We start from the raw sequence: 17,238 nt of genomic DNA, 5'->3' as shown, positions 1-17,238 counted from the left end.
TGATCAGTTAGAATATAAATGAAATGAGATATCAAAATGAAACATCTGTTGGAACATCATCAGCTAGACTAATATATCAATATGAAATAATTGTTGGAGCATCATTAGCGAGAATATAAACTAAAAAAATTAGAATATCATCAACGAAATATGTAACAAATAAAATATCAAGACGAAAATGTTAGCTAGATCATTATTTCCTTAGCTGAAATAAATGAAATACTAATATGATAAAATAAGCTTACTAGGACAAAATAGGCTTACTAGAATATCGTAAAAGAGTGAAATGAACTCATTAACTATAGTACGAAGACATCAACTAGAAAATCATCAGCTGGAAAATATGATCATTAGCTAGCATTATTTCAATTCATTAGCTAGACAAAACAAAATAAAACATAGCTAGAAGAGATAAATATGAGAGCTAGAATTCTCAAGCTACTAGTAGCCTAAACTGGGCAAGTGAAAATGCAGCTGGAAAATGAAACATCACCTAGAAGCTTATTAGCTAGAATAGTTGAACATTGGTTGGAACGAAACATTAGCTCGATTATCATTAGTTGAATATAGAACGAAACATAAGCTAGATTACTAGTAGCTGGTTAGCTGGAATATAGAGGGAAATTATTCAAACCACTTATAGCCTAAATGGTGAAACAATAGTTGGTAAGAGAATATAGTAAACCATCATCCGTATTGGTGGAGTAATGATGAAATATGGAACTATCAAGTAAATTAATGTTTAATAAAACACATGAAAATTTCATCAACTACAATGACGAGTAGATAAAGTTGGAGCATTGAAATATCCACAGTGAAAACAATGAAATAGTCTTATAGATGAAACAAAATGAAACATAGCTAGAAGAGACAAATCTAGAAGGTAGAACCATCAACTAGAGGAAGAAGACAAGCTCATCAAAATTGGCAACTAGATAATCTTATCATATGAAATATACCACCTTATAACTTGGGATACTTATGAAATTAGAAGCATGCTTAAATTTCATAGGATCAAGAAATACTAAGATAACATATTAGAAGACTTAGAAGACCATAGATGTTGATAAAACCACTAGCAGTCCCCAATGGACCGAGCCACTAATATAAACTATCATTAAAATATCAATTACATTGATTATGGAAATATCAACTTGAAATATCAAACCATGAGGTAAAGAAAAACATCATATTAAAAATATAGAAATGATAGAAAATTAATGATAGGCTTGCCTTACAAGACGACATAATGATGATAAAATTACTAGCTTACCTTGCAAGATGAAATTATAGAAACAATAATATATGGAGACAAACTATGAGACAAGGTTATATATCCACCATAGAGACAAGAATATATCAAGACAAACAATGAGAAGCTCAAAAATTTGTGAAACATAGATATTGTTTGATCAAAACTTGCACAAAATTTCATAATCATAGCTAAGGCAAACTGTCGTGCACATTTACAAATTTCAAACACCAAATCTCATCAAGAAAGCATAATATCCGAAATTGTGAAAACAAAATCATAAACCATTACCACATACATATTCAAGAACCACATATTTAAATGGACAAGACTTTCTAAAGCTTTGAAGCTTTGATAAACACAAGTCGAGAGTTAAAGCATCCACAAAATGCAATTCTTCTATGATCATGATAAGACTCAAAATAATAATAGATTGTAGCCTTTTGAAAATCCAATTTTAATAAAGCTTTTTGTTGAAAATTGTCATGATAGTCACACAATGAGCGCTACTTGGGGCAACCAACGTAAAATATGTCATGATACAAAGCATTTCAAGGACAAAAGAAAGGAAAACTAATCCTATGTTTTTCGTGTGACAACCTTTGCTATTAAAACAAAGGGGTGCTATTTCAGTCGTGTGAAGACAAGCCTAAAGCGTACTCGGATGCAAATCCACTATTGCTAACAAAATATGGTGACTATGATGAAAGCAAAGGATGCGGCTGCAATAAGGAGTTTTTAATAGATGCCATATTTTTCGTTGTGTTTCCTGTGTCGTAGTGTGTAATCTTTAGGATTAACTTTGCTTTGTTTTCCATGTTGGATGATAAGCACTCCAAAATTATCAAGCCCTATCTAAAATAATGGACGGAAAACACTGAAAGCTTAGCAATGATGAGATAGAGAAAATAACGTTTATTCTTTTCTATCTTTAGTGCTTTTCAAGCATGAATGAGCAATGGTTGGAAAACGAAAAGTATGATACGATAGTAGCAACATCGTGTCATATTTTTTGGTCATGCATCATACGATCATGAGCAAAATGAAAAACCATCTACAAGCAATGAAGCGTCAATAGCCGTTAAGAGTACAACCTATTTATTGCAGCTTACTGTAACTCGTCACCCTCTCGATGTCCACGTCATGAGAAAGAAGAAACAACGTGTAAGGCTTTGAAAAGAATTGAAATATTGAGGGAAGAGAGATCTAAAACTAGGAAAAATGAGATGAAAAGAAGTTGTGAGGTAGTAGTTGAAGAGGATTGGACATTTGGGTTTTTGGATAACGGCTATGGCCCTAATTTATTGCCTTGTATTGAAGCTTCCTATGAAGATTCTAGAGAGAATTCTTGTGGGGATGTTATGGAAAGGGTTGACCATTGTATTTGTGGAGTAGACGAGTTGGAGTTATGTTTTATTGAAGAGATGAGTAATTTGAATGGTTGTCTTGAAGAGGCCTCATATTTTGATGAGTTTGAATTATAGTTTCTTTGGGTGTTTTGTAGTAATGGGATATTTCTTTCTAGCATTTTCTAAAGACTTTTCTAATTGGTTGGGTGCCTTTATGGATAGAACTAAGTTTGGCAACAAAGAAAGGGTTGAGACCTTATTCAAAAACTTTAGAATTGTCATGTTTTCTCTTAGGGCAGATGGGAGGGATATGTGGACTGTTGTAGATGATGTGTGTACCATTGACAGTGTGGGTTGTTTTTAGGATTTTGGATTGGCAACTTTGATTAATTTTGTAGAGAATTTTGTGGATAAATTTTGTGTGTTCATCGAGCAATTGCTTGAGACACACGTGACATTGATTTTCTTGGATTTTGAGTTTGATGAGGAGTTTGGGGATAGATTGTTGGACTTGAATTTTGATTTTCTTCTAAATGTAGCATCACTTTATCAAAGCAATTGCTATGCATGAATGCTTGTAGACTAGGGGGAGGGCTAAATATGTCAAGCACTTATGTATAAAATTGAAACCCCAAGAAAAAGCTGCAGCAGGTAGGTATGATATTTGTATCTGGATCATTTGTGTGACTGTTTATTTTGTTGTTTCGTAGCTAGATTTTCTGTATTTTTTTAGATCAAGAATTATTATTTTTATTTTATTTAGATTTTTTGAGTGTGAAAACTTGATAGCCTTAGTTGAGATTCGAGTTTTCTGGATAGGTTGGAGCTAGAGGTACTTGGTAATTTTTGGACATCTTGAAACGATAATTTTTCTTATCGATACTCTTGCATTGTAATAAAGCATAAGTCACCTTAGTTTAGAGTAGGCTAGGGTTAAGTATAGAAGATGGGGATGTAACTTGTGAGGGATCTTTTTGCCATTTCAAGCAATACATGCTTTGAGGTTCCTTCCTCCCACTAACTAAGAGGGTGCATGCTCTTAGCCACTAAGATATGGTGTGCATACCATGTCCCACTTTGACATGAGGTGAGTATTTTTTGTGCGTCTAAATTGCAGATAATTCGCGTTTATTCGCGCGTCTATAATGCAAACTACACACGCTTGTACACGCGCTTTATAATTCAAATTAAAAAAAGAAATTAAATATCTTTTTAAAAAAATGCATTTTTTGTTTTCCGTTCGTGTCTATCAGTGCTTGTAAAAGCACAACTACCAGCATGTCTATATGCGCCTGTATATGTGCGTCTATTGCACGTCTATTTGTGCATGTCAATTCGTTGATACATGCGATTATAGACGCGGAATGATAGACGCGCAAATAGACGGGCGGATAGACGCGCCTGTAAGTTTTTCTCTGTATTCAAAAATTGTGTCTAAATTGCGTCTATGAGGCCTTTTTGTTGTAGTGGTTGGCAATCATGCCTAAGAGTGGAAGACAATTAGTTTCTACCACTACAGAAGCACCTATAAAGTATTCACGATCACACTTTAATGTTGTTACAACTCCCCACAATTCCCTTTTTACTTATGTATACTTTCTTTGATGTTCATTGAGAACCTTTTCTCCAAAATGAATTGCATACCTGTTACCTTCAAGATCCTCTTGGCCAACATCCCATCCTATCCTAATAGGACTTATATCCACAGTAAGAATGATGGGTTGTCCATTTGAATAATCAGTCCTTTTGAGAGTGGGGGCTAAAATTAACAACTTTTTTAATTTGCGTATAGCAAGAGTATGCTCTTTATCCCAGAAGAATCTTTGGCCTTTTCTTAATAATTGATAAATATTTTTGGTGACATGAGCAAAATGTGGTATCCATATGAGGTAGAATACACATGCGCCAAGAAATCTCCTCACTTTCGAGATATTTATTCATTTTTCTTGCATTCTGCTGATGGCATATATCTTAATTGGTGAAGGCTTACATCCGTAGGGGCCACACAAATGTCTCACCACTAGAACTTTTTCAACTCCAAAAATCAACTTAGCTCCATAAAGGGTAAGATGAACCTCCTCTAGCCTTGTCAAAATCCAATCACAATCATGAATATGGTTATCAAGCTCCTCATTCTTTTCATAGACTTCACATCCCTTGATAGGTACATCATCAAGAAAAGGCCGAAGAGTAAGGTGTGGAATAAATTTCCTCAAGACTTTGTGCATGGTCTTCATCATATGGGCCACGGAATTTGTTACACCTTCTGGTAGAGTACACATGTGGACCAACCCAAGAGGTGTCTTCAATGTGGTAATGTCTCGGCTCTCTAAAGAAAGCTGAAATTGGTCATATCTTGAATATAGGTTGCCCATGGAATAAATTGATCTTCCTGCAAAGCTTCAACAAACGCATCAACAATTGGACCCGAACCAACATTCCGGATTGTGACTCAATTAACAGACTATAAATCTTAAATGGATCGTAAATATCCATTTTTCTTTAGTATAGTAAACCATCGATTTGAGTAAGGTGCTAAATAAGGTTCTAAAATTTTCATTCTGATCTTTTCATTCAGAAGTTCCAGTAATTTGGGTAAATGTGCCCTTGGAATATGAATAGGTTTAAGGTTCCAAGGCACATGTGGAACTATATAAATGACCATTGAAGCCACAATATTTGGATCCACACAGCCTATTTCACTTGGCTGAAATGCAAAAGCTTTTCCATGCTTCATTAGCATTTGTATAAAAGAGTGTTTTTCATTCATAAAAGGAATGAATTATCACCTATTTTGAGCTCTTTTATACTTTGAGATGTAAACTTGTGACCAATATTGGAAGGATCACAAAGACTTGACTGATTTGCTACCCTATTAGCCAACCCTTCACTTTCAAGAGGCACTGGGACTGCCACAAGCTTGAATTTTTTATCCACCATCTTGTATTTTGTCTCCACTTGCGCTTCAGCCTTATTGAGTAAATTAATGTCTTCCTATTCAACAAATTCTTGAATTGTGTGATAAAAATCCAATGTACATACTTCTATGGATTGATTTTCAACCTAATTTTTTGCATGAGTAGTTGCATATATTTTAGCCAATGTATCATTAGTAATCAAACAAAAAAAAAGCCCGAAATAACTTCATTTTTAGCCATTATGTCATAAGTTTTCAGCACCCTTTTTACATGACATAAATATTTTCTTTCAGCTTTAGTCATGGCTGGATGAGACTTATAACAGCCCATATTGTTGGCTTTACATACATGTCGATTTGTTAGAAACACATCTTCTGTAGCATGAGGAGGCACAAGCTTTTTACATGAAGCACTACCATAGCCTCCTTTTATAGCAGTGCTGGCCAAAAACCCTTGAATTATCGGGCATTAGGAAGCAAGGATAATCTCGCAATCGATCTATGTTTCGACGATGATTAACACACACAGTGAGAAATTGGACTGCTAGTTCATTATCCTTGCTTCAGATTCAAGCATAAGAAGAACCATCATCAAGAGCTTTTGTTTCCAAGCGGGCTTCAGATATGTAGGGTTGGCGAAGAATGATAAGGCAACTACAAGAGTCTTGAACAAAGAAATGAAAATTATCTTTTATGTCTCCAATAGTTACCTAAACATTAGGACATCCATCATATAACTCTCCAGAAGAATTGTTTGCATCTCTCATTTGCCAGCTTGGATCAACATCTATGGGCCATCTGCCACTTTCATAGAGACTCTTGGCCATGACGTTTATCTCAAAACCATGGTCTATGAGCACAATACATGGTGTTTCTTTTTCTCCAATTTTGACGGCTATCTCTATTGTTGCTTTTAACCAAAGCATATGGGAGTAGTGACTGCTAGGAATGATCCGAGCTTCTTTCTCATCATGCATGTGCTATAGATGGCATTCTTTTTGAGAGGTGAGCTACCCAACTGGTTTGGACCAGTTAACCATTACATTTTCAACCTTCACTTCTTTTATTTTTGCATCCATGCTTTCTTTATCTTCAGCTTCAATTGCTGCAATTAACTCTTTACTGCTTCCAGTTGAATTCCTTGTGTAGTTAGCTTCTCTTCATCCTGCACAAAAACTCGAAGAGTTTGTAAAAAATCACACACTGTTTCTTTAGCTTCTCTTCATCTTGCACAAAAACTCGAAGAGCTTGTAAAAAAGCACGCACATATTGTCTTTTTCTTTTGATTACATTAATAATTACATCATGAAATTCACATTTGGCAATCCCAAGAATTTCATCTAAGGTAAACTCAATTTTACCTCCCAGAATTCGTTCTTCTAGGACTTGTTTGAGATCGGTTAGAGTTTCTATATCAGACTGCAATTTGTAGCATGGTTGCTTACCTTTCCTCTTTCCTTTGGCCTTCTTTTTTTGTGGCGCATCTTCCATCTCTTGATCTAGGGTTATATTTTCAGCAAGCTTTGGTTGTTCATGCGTTCTTCTAGTTACCCGTTTTGGAGGGCTAGAAGAGGAAGGGCTAGGTTTATCTTCTTCTCTTCTCTTATCTTTAGTCAAGACCTCTTTATAATTGACATTAGCCAAATGTGCGCACAACAGCAAAAAAAGAATCTACCGATTCTTTCCAACTAGTTATTCCTCGAATGCACTGACTAGCTAGCGTTAGTCAAATCATCTTTGGCTGCTTTGCCACATTCCATTTGATCTAATGCATGCATCCATATTTTAGATTACACATCACCTTTACATACTTTCAAATTAGATTTAATTGGCTCAATTTGTAGCCCCATAGGTAGCTACATCAATTGTTGCGTAGGCATTCTTTACAGCTAAATCTTTTAATCTTTTCTTCATTCCTCCATTGCCAAAATTTGACTCCAGTGGAAGACCAGTTTTAGCTGCATGATTTTTTTCGACTTTCCAAAAGACGGGCTTTTCTGCTTTAGCCTCAGAGAAGACAGTACATTCCCTCTTGTAATTTTGTTGGCTATCTCACTAAATACAATGCCTTTTATAGCCTTCTCTCATGGGTCTTTGAGTTGATGATCATTCTTGTTCTTCAACTTTGACATCCAGCTTCTCTACTTTGGAACTAATTTCTGTAAGATTTAGATGAAGGGATTTTAATGAGTTCATCCATGACATCATTTTTGGAAGGAATAGAAAGAGTTAGTTGATTAGTCAAAGAGAGGGGATTTTGAAGGTGGAACAGGCTCCATCAATGGAGTTGTTGAAGTTGAAGTAGAGCCCACATGAATGATGATATCTTTGATTTTGTGGTCATGATTTTGATGCATGGATATGATGTCATCTTTCCTATTGACTCGGGAGGCTAAGGGATAGGCCTAACTCTTTGCATAGACCAACATTACTTTGGGAATGATGTTCTTACCTTCAGGAAATTTGAGACAATATCATGCTAAGGGAGAGGTAGTCCTCATACTCATCCTCAAAATTGCCACCTTCAAACTCCTCATCATCTCGTAGACTCTCATCTCTAGCTTCTTCCTCATTGGTGACTAAAGCCCAATTGTACAGTAAGTTCAGATCATGCACCTTGGTCCATCTCCACTTAGGTTTTTCCAGGAGGTCTCTTAGAGGCTTGATATTAGTAGTGAGGTTGCTCGTCAATTTGCTTGTCAGATACTCGAGGATCTTGTGAAGTTCTAGCCTATTGCTCTGGTAAGTTACTATGTATAAAAATGTGCATCACATGAGTTCAAAACAAGGGAATATTCAAAAAGATAGTCTTCCAGATATACATTCACAGGGGAAATTTTTTAAAATGCATAAATTTATTCATAAAAGAAGTATCTATATTTTGTATGTGTATTTTTTACGTAAGGGTATTATTAATTCATAGAACTAGCCAAGATTTTCTTACCAAAAAGTGCTCTTGAATAATGCCTTCCACTTATGTAGTGATGGAGTTGACAGTTGTAGACAATAGAACTACTTAGATGTGATGGGATCCAAGAGTTATAGGTAGGGTCCATTGGAGCTCTTGGAATGTTTGTGGAGGTTGCATAAGTGAGACATCCAAAAACCTTGGGTATGGACATATCAGTGGCATGAGTATTGTAATTGTGTAGCCAAATAGTGACCGCATGAGACCAGATGCTCTTCAACATCTCCACAAGTTGATTTGGCATGTGCATGAGATGGCTTCTAAGAGTTGCACCACCCATAAGTTCATGAATTGAGTTGAGAATGTGATTGAACATGGAGTGCAACAGCGAGGCAACAACCACGTGTAGGTACAGTTGATAATAGTGGATGTGGAGCTTGATGTGTTACATAGATGAAAGACAAATTACAATCAAAGGAGAGAGAGACAATCCAATGCTCAACAAACTTCCATGTTTGGAGAGTCAATAGAGTAAACCCACTAGTTGAGGTTCCTTTATTTTGTGGGGTTAAAGTTTAAGAGTTATTGGACATGTGCATGCCAATGGGCACTTTTGCAACTTGCACAGGTAGATTCACCTACATGTGTCTTGGTCCTAATAACCTTTCCATTATTTTGTAATTACAACGTTCTTTCTCGCTAATTAAAATGAGATTGAAACACATGTATTTTCATGCTCCTTGCTCTCTCTCACTCTCAAACATGAGTGTGTGCATGTGCACACACACACACACACACTCTCTCTCTCTTTCTCTCTCTCTCTCTCTGTCTCAAATGCACATATCCTCCCTCCTCTCCTTGGAGCAACCCTGAACAGATTTTGCTTCATAAAATGTGTGAAATGCTTTCTTGTGCTGACGAGTGCCTCAAAGTTTAGATAAAATTTGACAAGTTCTATAGTTCTTTTTATTCATTTAGGTTTGGTTATTCACAGTGAAAGATGCTCCAACCTTATCTAGTACACTGACACAATATTCCAAGGGTCTTTTACAGGAAATCTTCACTTGCAAAAGACCATGTCAGTGAAGATGACTTACCTCCAGGATTTCAAGGGATTATTGTTAAATGTGCCAAAGTTAATGCACTTGCCTATGTACCAACGCCAACACACATACCTTGGCATTGTATTGACAATGTCATCTGATGAAGTAAGCTTAGATTTGGTTTAATGCATTCAATTTTTTATTCTACAACTTCTAGATCTACATTTATGGGTATTTCAGATTATATATGACTCTTGCAACAAGCTGTTGTGGGAGGTGAAAGTACTAAAGTGTCTACGCAGTGGCAGACAAAAGTGAGAGTATTGGAGGTTGTACATCTATGGACTTCTGTAATACCTCAAAGGTGGTATTTCTTGTATTCTATGAAATTGCATGTGAAACATCAAATGTGATGTAATGATACTATGTTGTGTAGTCTTGTAGAACCCAAGGAGGTGTTAACAAATGTTGAGGATAACTTGGTTCCTTTTATAGCTTTGACATGTGTTGAAGATGATGATGGAGTTGAGGAAGGCAGTATGCCAGGTTAAGTGTGGTAGTGAATCTTGGTATGGGATCTTGTATACTTTGCAATGTGCATATTTGATTGTTCAATTGTTTTTTTAGTTTTAGCAAGTACAATTTTTGGTGCGCCTCTTCAGAGATCTCACCAATACATACAAATAATTATATCTCTCATCTTAAAATAAATAAAAGATAAAATATGTGTAAATGAGACTAGATGTTAGGTGATATTTCATGTAATAATGTGTCTCTAGTGTAGATGTAAGTGATTCTCTCTTCTCTCAAGATGACAATAGCATCTCAATAGTTGGATGAATAGGAAGAAAGGAGGAAGCACAATCAACAAGAAGGGTTGAGTTCATGTGTCTCTAGTGTAGATGTAAGTGATTCTCTCTTCTCTCAAGATGACAATAGCATCTCAATAGTTGGATGAATAGGAAGAAAGGAGGAAGCACAATCAACAAGAAGGGTTGAGTTCATGCTAGGCTATTTTCCCTCATCATAGTTACACTCTTTACTAGCCTTAACCCTTAACATTGACCTCTCTTTTGTCCTCCACACGCTACACCCCCTCTCCTCATTGATTTGATCCCTCCTAAGTTGGCACTTATCTCGTCTCTTTCATGTTTGCATCGATCAATAGTATGGCCGTCTAATTAGTAAGCTCTGATTACAAGGCATATGGTTGAACTTAATCAATGTTGGAGACTCGCTTGGCATATTGTATTGTCTACCTAACTAGTGTCATAAGCATGCATTGATGACAACCATGGTTGCTAAGTCCTTTCCTATAGTGGTTGTTATTTTCATGTATTATAATGGCTATACAAAAGAAAGGACTTACCACAGAGTGTCAATATGAGGTAGTTGTTCACTTCTTATTCATTGATTTTAATTGACCAATATGTTCTTGTGAGCCACAACTTGAACACATATTATATAAGTCAATCTTTTGATAAGATCTATAGCTTCTACGAGCATCCATGGGGGGAAATTTTTTGTGCAAGTTGTGCAAGAAAATATGTTCGAGGGGGATTCCAAAGGTAGATAAGGCATCCAAAAAATAATAGGATGGGTTAGGGATGGTGGGCGAGCAAAAGGTTTTGCTTAGAATGTTTTTGCAACAATTTATCCTACTCACTTCAAATTGGGGATGGGTGAAAAAAGGAAAGCCAAGTAACTATTTTCCTCTTCCTGCAATCTAACTATGGTGTCCACCAGCAATAGCACTAGCACGAACACAGAAGTGCAAAATCCTTCCAGTGCAATAGACAAAGAGAGAGAGAAAGAAAAAGACAAGCCTTCAGAGTCCATGCCACTAGAAGATAGCTTGAAAAAGGGGCCAGAAGTTGAGGAGTCCACATCCAAGCTGAGATCCGTGTCCCTCTTCAAATAGGCCTCCAAAGATGAAGAGGTCTCTAAAGATCAAACCTTCAAAGGCGATGATGTTGACACTTCTGAGGTCAACTTGAAGTTAGGCAATCTTCATGAATTTGTGGAATCGTCAGAAGCTTCCATTGAAGCTATAAGTTGTCCTTATTTTCTTACTATAGTTGTGTTAAAATTAGGCTTTATAGGAATATGTTTATCTCACAATAAAGAATCAATGATTTAGGACACAGATCTTGGATTCAATGCCAAAAAATGGATTGAACTAGACTTTAAGGACAAAATGTGTTGCCGTATCACTGCTAAGGTAGGTTTCTCACCGGTCATTGATAAATAGGTGTTAGGTCTTGTCAGACAAAAATACAATTTATGCTTCTACAAATACATGCAAGGATCTAAACCTATCACGCAAGCTCTTGTAGGTGCTGTACTCTGAGAAAAACTTTGTGAGACTAAGTAGAATCCAATCAATTACTTTGCCTATGATCCTAACTCTACCATACCACCATCTTATTGCACAAGCTCACAATGGGTCTGGCAAGACTACATGTTTCATCCTCACAATGCTGAGCAAGGTCAATCTTGCTTTCAAAGCACCTCAAGCAATCTTTGCCTATCCAATCAGAGAATTAGCTATCTAGGTATTTTCATATGTATTTTGAAGGAAGTTCCTTTCTAGAATTTGACCATATTGTCTGATTGGTGTGAATGATGAGGTGCTTCAAAAGATGAAATATTTTTTGGGCATCACTTATGTTCATGCCATCTCTTCATATTCTACCAACAACAACTCTTCTTCAAGAGCAAAGAATGAGTAGATTGTCCATCGAGTTGTGATTGGTACACTAGGAGCCATTAAAAAAGGGATGATGGCAAAAATCATGAGCACCAACCACATAAAAGTGTTGGTTTTTTATGAAGTTGGTCATATTCTTGCACAGGTCCAGTTTATTGTATATATGATTCTTTCTTTTTTGCATTATTCTCTTCCATAGATTGGGGTTATCTCCTACAGAACAATGTTTTGACAACAATAATGGTGCACTTTTCTAGAAAGTTATGGATATCACATTTAGAATTTCTATATATAGAGCTGTGGACCTGAGCATGTTTTCTCTGTGTTACTGCTGGTAATGGTTTCCAAGATAATTCTTCATGTATCATTAAGTACATCACAAAAAATAGTGGTGGGATAGTCAGGTGCGTATATATGGATATTTTCCTTAATAGCATGTAGAATAAAGAAATAACATTTCTCTTGTTGTATCAAGTCTCTTGGGAAGGAGCTTTGGTGTTATGTCTACCCCTCTAGCTTTGTTTAAAACCATTTTTCATGTCATAAGTTGATAACCATTTGTCACATCATCAGTTGATAAAACCAGGTTGATTATGGTAACGTAAGATTGCCTATTTGTATCCGATTACCTTATCTACATCATAAGCCAGAATGGGGTCACATTTACACTTCTTGAATGTGTAGGTGTTTTTTTTTTCTACAACATTCAATGATCAAGTGAGGGAGTTCACAATAAAGATAGCCCCCAAGGCAAACATTGTGTTTAACACCATATTTGGGAATATGGGAATTTCCCATAAGTTTGGGAAACGTGGTCAAATCTTTGGATTTGTCATAACTTGAACACTATAACTCCAAATCAAGCGCTCTATAGCTCAATAGATTCCATTTTTCAAGTGCTTTCCAATGATAGGTCACATCATATGGTTTTGAGAAACTTATGGGCATGTTATCCTGGTGCCACCTTTTTAGTATTCTTAAAATGGGAATTGGGAGATTCCCAAACTCACTAATATTGTGTTGTTTGTAAAAACAAAGAAGGGATCTATCTTGATGTTATCAAGAAATATCATGTAAAGTTCCCAAATGAATAAGCCAAAATGTCTGTGCTTATTGATCCAATATTTCCTGTTGTTGCTGAAAAGTTTGGGCATGCAATTATTTTTGTAAAAACTCAAAGTAGCACAAGGAAATTACATGGTAGACTAGAAACAATGAGACAACATGCACATCCATTCATTGTGGCATGTCTTTTGAGGATTGTGACCTCATCCATAAATGAATTAGGTCTGGAGTGACATGTATTTTGATAACAATAGGTGTGCTCACTCAAGGTTTTGATCAAGCACATGTAACTACAAGTTCCTTTTAGGTGTACATATTTGTTTGTTGTGTGTAAACCATTAGGTACAAGATTCCTAAAATGGACCAACATGTTTTTTTTGTGTAACTTTATTTGGCTTTATTAGCTTGTTTGGTTTTTTTATTGTGGGGCCTTTTTGTGGTGGGGATCTTAGGTCATTCTCATGGTCAACTATGATCTACCAATAAAAAATGAGTATTCCCACGAGTGAGAGTATGAATTGTACCTACATAAAATTGGAAGGAGTGGTCAATTTGGCAGAAAACACATGCAGTGATTTTTTTCTATAAAGTTGATTTAGATTAAATGGAGAGGACTATATTGAGTGAAAATTTCTTGTAGGTGTTGCTTTCAATATCTTCGCAAACACAAGAGACGAAGAAAATTTGAAGAAGATAGAAAGATACTTCAATCGATCTATTCCTAAAGTGCAACATCTCAATGGCTACTTTTTTTTCTATTGTTTTAGTAAGGCAATTGTTTTCATGCTAGATGAATAATGGCATGTTTGTCATGGGATAATATAAAGCTGCAATTTTTTTAAAAAATCTAGTCTTGTGTGAAGTGGCTATTGCAACTTTAATAGAAACATACTATTCATGTGCAAATGTGAGTGAATAACAAGCAATTTGTGTCACCTTCCATCTTGAGACTTGTTCTATAGTCTAAGAAACAAACCCAATCTAGGGCAGAGATTGCTTTGCAAGTGGTGATTTGATATGCAAACATATGTGAGGGCCATAAGGGTTAGGGTGGGAATCACTTTAGAAGGGGGAGGCTTGTCTTAGTTCAATATGACCAAGTTGTATAGAAGTAGGTAAAGTTGCAACAATTGAGAGGGGTTTTCCATGTCACCCTCTTCCATCCCATTTGGCATCAATTAGTGATTTTTGAAATTTCACCAAGTACCTCTTGGAAACTTTACCTCTAATTTTCCATACTTTCAACTTGGTGCCTATTGGGATAGACCCTTGCCATGTGTCCCTCCTATTCACATGTAAAGCATGTATTTGTAGCAATCAACTGTTTGTATTGTGCAAGTATTTTCCAATTTTTTTTGTGCTAGGCCCTATTTTGAAATTTTCTCCTCTTTTCGGTCTTTGATCCTTTCGATATTGTAAAGCATCGGCTCTACTTGTTGTCTCGATGAGTTGTAACATGGTGATAATGGTGGTCTTTATGCAAAAATCCTTGATTTCCTATTCTATGAATTGTGACATGCTCTTGAAGGGGAATAGCACAACAAGAAGTAACAGATAGCAATGCACCCCAAAACTTCTTATTATATGCTCCAAATTTTAACATTGCGATGCATCTAACTCATTCCAAACAATCATAACATTTTCAAAGGTGCTTATCAGTCAATTAGAAGCAAATATATGCTAAGTTTGTTCCCATGTTGATGGCATTCTACTTTGTATTAAAAGTGTGGACTATCACTGTAATGCATTTTCCTTCAAAAAATTGGTTGCCTTTCGAATTTGAGTTACTCCCAAATAGGTTGCATCACATTGTTGAATGGAAGTCCAAGATTTTGGCATATCTTGTGCACCACTAAAGGCCTCAAAATTTATCCCTTTTACACCCTCATCATAGTTCTTTGCTTGCCATTTGGAAGTCAAGCTATCATACATTAGCTACTATAAAAAGGATGCACCTACTGCATTTGTATCATAACCAACACCATTAGAAGCATTTGCAAACGACTTGCATTCATCCCTTGAGCCCCATACATTTGAGAAGGTATAGATGTAGTACCATATATGCCACAATGTGCCCTAGGTATTATGATAATTCTACCATACATGGGGTTGTGAATTCCACCAACCATGTTGAATACATTGGGTTTTGCATTCTACATATTGGTTGTTGCATACCATATAGAGTTGTACCATGCATTTCCATATGTGGTCCTTGACTCACCATAGCATGAGAAATAGTACCATCACCAAAGCATATTGGCTGCCCCATACTTGCATGCATGCCTTGTTTTCCAAAACCAATTGGATTGGCATTACCAAGATGGCCTTGCATTAGCATGTCTTTCCCTATTGGTACTAATTGCTTTTGCTTATTCACAACATTGGGAGTATCTTGAGACCATTTTGGCATTTCCTTTAGTACACCATGCTATGCAAGGCATTCAAAGAAGAATTTCTCTTTTAATCCTTGTTTTCATTCTTGGAAGAATTCAAAGAACCGAGTAAATCTAGGACCCTTTGCCAATTTTCCAAACATGTTAGTTGCTATCCTCAATTGATCTTTGAATAAGTCATCAAATTATTCACCCACTTACTAGTTGTCAACATTATTTTGCATCAAAGGCCACTATTTTTTATATTTTCCTTTTTCAATGGTGCTACACTAAATGATCTATTGATGTGGGGTCCTTTTCAAGAATGTAAGTACAAAAGAATAATCAAGTGTTTACACAATCCATCAATGGGATAATGATATACCTTGCTAGAGCCCTACTACCACCATAATAGTGCAAATATCAAGATTGATATTGCAATGTAAGCGAGCCCAAATATAGTAATAGGATGGTTAAAAAAAAAATGTATATTTTTTTAAAAGACCTCTAAGATTGAGTCTGGGCTAGTCCAGCTTCCTAGTAATTATGCGTCATAGATCTAGGCAATGCTAGCAGTAAAGATACTAACGTGAATGCCCTTCACTAACTAAATTGCATGCACTAGTTATATACCTAATGTCTCTTTTTAGAAATTATTTCAAATTTTTACTTTTATTGACAAAAATTTTAAATCTACATTTGGATGACATATATTAGAATGATATTTTCATAGTCACTAGAACTACTAAGAGATTTTTATGAACCCTTTGGAGTTGCTCTGCACGGTCAATTCTATATTACAGTATGTTGTATCTATTACATAGGGATCTATTAAATTATTTACTTCAAAAAAAAACTTACATTAAGGGATTTATAAATATTGCTAAAAGCACACATAAGGGTCAATAAGATATCACAAAATAGGTTACATAGGGGTATATAAAACATGCCTTGAACGCACGTGATGCCTAGGGTTTATACATAGTAACTTACCCGAAGCCTATTGCTAGGAACATGGAAAGAGATAGAGGCCTTGGTCGGCTGATTGAGCTCCTGGCCATCAGGGAGAGTGGCATGGGGGGCTCTTTCTTCGACACACTCGCGGTTTTTGTAGCCTGTTTGTACATCCCCTCTTCATTTGAGAATGGAAGATCAATGGTCACTAGGATCTACATCAAATCTTGCTCATCCTCAGGAAAAGGGATGTATTTGGTCAAAGGCCCACAAGACTTCCTTATTGGCTTGTTGCCTCTAAGCATGGCAAAGATGGCATCTAGGTTGACAGGGTCATCTTCCAAGTGTCCATCTCAACCCTTATTGCTTCTGTTTGGTTTCCTAGGATGATTAAACCATTGCCCCAATCTTCAATGAGAATGGAGCATTCCTCATCTAGGGTCCGCTTACTTAGCAGAATGTCATAGTCCACTCCCTTCATGAAGATGAAGTTCACAGAGAATCAGACACCCATGATGTTCACTGACCAATTCTTCAAGACTCCAAATAGCCTTACTTTGGTTCCGTTAGCTAGAGTGATGTTGAACCTAGATATTTTGACAGGCAGATTTTCCCAAACCTCGAGCACAGCATGGCTCAACACACTCACTCCTGCCCTAGTATTTGTG

The 17,238-nt window shown here is 36.2% G+C and overlaps 1 pseudogene; it reads left to right on the top strand.

The window, feature by feature from the left end:
* The first annotated feature begins 11,076 nt into the window (after positions 1-11,076).
* On the top strand, positions 11,077-15,993 carry LOC148038185 (DEAD-box ATP-dependent RNA helicase 38-like; annotated as a pseudogene).
* The last annotated feature ends 1,245 nt before the right edge of the window (positions 15,994-17,238 follow it).

Source organism: Lygodium microphyllum, chromosome 3 (genome assembly GCF_053477565.2).
Source record: "Lygodium microphyllum isolate KBCC chromosome 3, Lygodium_microphyllum_v1.1.10, whole genome shotgun sequence".
Taxonomy (NCBI): Eukaryota; Viridiplantae; Streptophyta; class Polypodiopsida; order Schizaeales; family Lygodiaceae; genus Lygodium; species Lygodium microphyllum.
The sequence above is the reverse complement of the archived record's forward strand: the minus strand, read 5'-3'. Positions and strand labels throughout refer to the sequence as shown.